This window comes from Micromesistius poutassou, assembly GCF_964030765.1.
Source record: "Micromesistius poutassou genome assembly, chromosome: 13".
Classification (NCBI taxonomy): domain Eukaryota; kingdom Metazoa; phylum Chordata; class Actinopteri; order Gadiformes; family Gadidae; genus Micromesistius; species Micromesistius poutassou.
The window spans coordinates 14,916,020-14,920,707 of NC_140283.1; the positions used below are offsets into that span (position 1 = coordinate 14,916,020).

The following is a 4,688-nucleotide window of genomic DNA, read 5'->3' on the forward strand; positions in this document are numbered from 1 at the left end:
CCTAGACACACACACACACACACACATAGACACACAAACAAGACACACACATAGACACACACAAACAAACACAGGCACACATATAGACACAAACACATACAAACCCACACACACACACACACACACACACACACACACACACACACACACACACACACACACACACACACACAGACTCGCAACCACCCATGCAAGGGTGCACTCACACACCCAAACACACACACACACACACACACACACACACAGGAGCACACACATACACACAAGCGCCGGCACGGCGCAAACATACACAAACACACACACACACACACATATACACACATACACACACACACGCAATGGCACAATTATGCACACACACACACACACACACAAATACAGGACCATAATTACACACACACACACACACACAGACAAACTAGTGGGTCTGTGAGAGCGGCTGGAGGTTGTGTGATTATCATGTTAATGGTAATCCACCCTCACTGACTGATGACAGGAGATAATGGGTCCTCACAGGAGCCAACAGGCCCTGCTGGGCTGAAGGGCCTCCGCTTTAATAACCTATAACCCTTGGTCTCTTGAGATATACGTATATAAAATATATAAAATAGAAAGAATGGAGAGACAGATAGAACATATAGAAAAAGAAAGAGAGATACATATCAGCTATAAATATACTAGACAGACATAGAGAGAATATACACATATAGATAGAATACGGAGCAATATTTATAATATAGATGGATATCTATTCTATTTGAGCCAGCCTCTAAAACGCCCGACCAAGGACAAAGACGTGATGAACAGCAGACTTCAAAACTCTGCAAGGATCAATTAGCCTACAGGCTAACAAAGCAGAAAACAGAATGGATATGAATCAAACTGATCCTAATCACAGCCCTGAAGGACAGAAAACAGGATACGCAATCATTTCCACATTTACAGTCAGTGTTACTTTTTTATTACTACGACTCATTGTGTATAAACGATTCATTCATTCATTAATATACATTTATTTAGTTCTTTGCATATTGTTATTTAAAAATTGGTTGTTGTTACTTTTACTGTCCTGTTCTGTTGTGACACCCACATTTTCATAAATAAAGAACATTTTGTTTCATTAACAGCATCCGTTAGGAGCTCTGATGGGAGATGGCTAGAAACCATCCATACGAGTGCTCTACTGGTGTGACTCCAGTGTGACTCCTGACAGCAGAGATTAAGTCTTTCTCTGTCCTAATCCTTAGTGTGTAGTATTGGATTAAATGGTCTACCACCCGACACTTAACCTAGATGTACTGTCCAAGACAGCCAATCAGTGAAGATCAATCACTTTGTGACTTACTTTTGGGAGAGCACACAAGTCAATATTTCAGAATGTCCTACTCTCTGTCGATTTCTAGCGAACAGCAACAGAGATCTAAAGCATAACACTGACTCAAACAAACATGCAAACATTGCCTCTCTTAAATGTGTGAGACACTGGACAACCACACACATGAGTTCCATCGAAACTGTGTAGATCAAACAAACTAACAAACAAAACAAACATTATCTACAATTCGAAAAACAACTTCAACCTGTCTCACCTGTTTCACTGTGTGTTTAGAGGAGATTCTGCCTCTCTGGAGCGTACATACCCAGTCCTGACACGACGTAGTCCCAACGGGTTCTGGTGGCCTTGGTGTGATATCAGCCTGGGGCGGGGGGGGGCGGGGGGGTTAATGGGATTATCTGGTCTTCACCTGGAGGACCAGGGACAAGCCTGCCCCAGTTAGCAGCAGATTAGCACAAAGAAGGTAGTGGACGGTTAGCCTTGTCTGAGGCTAACAGCTCCTTCAACATCTTTCAACATCCGTCAACGCCTCAACGCCTTATTTCTGCTGGAAATTATTGTCTTTAATTGAGAGTGACTGTCCTTGAAACGTCTTTGAAATGTGTTTCCTGCTGATGTAAAGCCCTCTGACTGGCCTCAGTGTTTGAAGGGTGTGATATACAGGTAGATGAATTTGCCTTTTCTTCAACTCTGGTTGGCCTCTTCTATCCTCCTTACCCTTTCATCCTCAGTGATTCTCTCTCATTGGCTAGCGATGACCTATGTCAGCTCATCTGTTCACACAGACAGACTCTAGGTACAACTCTAGATCTTGAAGGTCAACCCAGGCCCACTTTAGACCACGCCCTCTCAAGGGACCAAAATGCCTTTAAGGACAAAAGCCGCCTGGGTTATTAACCCATCGTAGATTCTCCTGGCTTCACTAAAAACATCTGTTGCCAATGACGTTTTTTAATTTAGCCTCAGTGTGCCAGCAACGATAATAATCGATAGCAATAGAGCACTTGTACACAGACCCATGAAGTCATTTTGACCAATTATATTGAAAACAGATGTTTTAAGAGTACAGTGGTCGGTGGACGGTCTAAAATAATAACAGATCTAGATTGGTTTGTTTTGTTGAGACTAAAGCCTTCATTATACTTAGAAGAGGTTAGAGAGAGAGAGAGAGAGAGAGAGAGAGAGAGAGAGAGAGAGAGAGAGAGAGAGAGAGAGAGAGAGAGAGGGGAGAGAGATGGGGAAGAAAAGAGAGAGAGATGGGGAAGAAGAGAGAAAGAAATAGAGAGAGAGATGGAGTAGGAGAGAGAGATGGGAAGAAAAGAGAGAGAGAGAAAAATATAGAGAGAGATGGTGAAGGAGAAAGAGAGAGATGGGGAAAGTGAGAAAGAGATGGGGAAGAAAAGAGAGAGAAAGAGAAAGCAATGGTGAAGAGGAGAGAAAGAGATGGTGCAGAGAGAGAAAGGAAGGAAGATAGGAGGGGGTGAAAGAGTAGGTGAGAGAAGGAGCTAGGGATCAAGGGGAGGATAGAACATTTGTGATGACGTAATCATGGTGCTAGTGATTACCTGTGATCCAGGAGCGACCCGGATAGAAAAGATAACCGAGGGAAAAGGACAAGAGACATAGGATGCGACTCAGGGGACAGAGAGAGAGAGAGAGAGAGAGAGAGAGAGAGAGAGAGAGAGAGAGAGAGAGAGAGAGAGAGAGAGAGAGAGAGAGAGAAAGAGAAAGCGATTAAAAGCAATGTACAAATCCTACACATAGTCCCTTTAATGACATATGTATCACTGGAGTCAGAGTGGATTAAAGTGTTAAAGAGTAGGCCTACAGCCAGGTAGACAACAGACAGACAAAGAAGTCAGCAGTCCGTTCATTTATCTTTCCATATAGTAACCTAAAGACGCAAAGTTGTGTCTGTGTTTGTGTGTCTGTGTGTGTCTGTGCCTATATGTGTGTTCTTGTGTATTTGTGTACGTGTGTGTGTGTGTTTGTGGGGAGGCTAATTTCGAGTAATGAAGAGAAAGGAGGACGAGGGACTCCTCCATGATCTCATTATGAGCTCAGTGAGATAATCTGGAGGAGAGCTGGCCGCAGACCGACCCTAGGCCCTTCTAGCAGGCTGGCAGCCGTGACAGACCACACAACCCAGGGCTCACCACCCTACACAGACACCCCCCCCCCCACCCCCTGGCAAAGGCACACAGAGGTCCAGCTTATGGACCATACAGACCTTATCCAATGACCACAAGCCTTCCCCACACGCCCCAACCCACACCTGAACGTAGCCATCTCTGAACTCAATAGTGCAACACAACCAAGCTCTGATATGCAAATGAATATATGCTCAAGAACAAGATGATGTCCCAGCTATAGTGTGCTACCTGCATTTAACCTGCTGTAACTTCAACATGTAAAACATTTAAAAAGATAAATATTAAATGTTTACTCTAAATGTACTTTGCATAATACCCTAATAATTACCTAGTCTAAAACAACCAAAGGAAAAGTCTGTATCTGGATAGGGCTGATATTTATTACGAACAGATTTCCTCATCGTCATCCGGTTATCCAGGGTCGGGTCGCGGGGGCAGCAGCTCAAGCAGGGGGCCCCAGACGTTTACCATTGTTCAAATTATCTCCACATGAGCACACATCAGCCAACTCATGAACTCATAAACACATATATTAGGGAACATTTTGGATATAGTATTTTCCCTTTTTAAGCAATTTATAACACAATGATTTAATGAATGCAATGGCTCTACCTAGTGGACGGAGACCTACGAGAGCAACTCCAAGCACTACTATTTCATTTTGCCTTCAATTATAGTGTGTGTGTGTGTGCCACTGTTTTAGCTGCATTATTGCAGAAACACGTGTTAATAAAGAGCAGCGGAAAACAGCAAGTGGTTTGCTTTTGTGCTTTTATTGTGAAATTCTTGTTCCCTCTATAAAGCAGTGTCGAGGTTACACAGAACATGCCCTGCATGAATCATCATTTCTTTTCACAATAATATACTGCGATTCTGCCTCTAGTGAGCATTAACACTGAAAAAATGTACAAAACAAATGCACACAAATGAAAGCAAAAAAGTATCCTAAATTATTATCCACAATTCTCAGAGAAAACATTGTCCTCCGAACTTGTCGTCCAGTATTCACAGAGGACGGCTAAGGCACATTATGAGATCATTATCATTACCATCATTATTATTATTATGCAAACTAGGGCTGTAAACTATACATATACAACAATTGTGTTTTCTAATTTCATTATGATGAAATATGCTGTAAAACTCTAACAGAAGAAATCCTCAAAATAGGGCTTTTTAAAAAACACAGAAAAGATATC

General features: G+C 42.4%; 1 protein-coding gene across 1 annotated transcript in view; it reads right to left on the reverse strand.

Moving 5' to 3' along the window:
• Positions 1–4,262: 4,262 nt before the first annotated feature.
• mmp15a (matrix metallopeptidase 15a) overlaps positions 4,263–4,688 on the reverse strand; it is a 16,059-nt gene continuing 15,633 nt past the window's right edge. Inside the window, exon 10 of the mRNA XM_084477468.1 lies at positions 4,263–4,688. This exon is cut by the window's right edge and continues 3,234 nt beyond it. The gene's annotated coding sequence lies outside the window, so the exon portion shown is untranslated.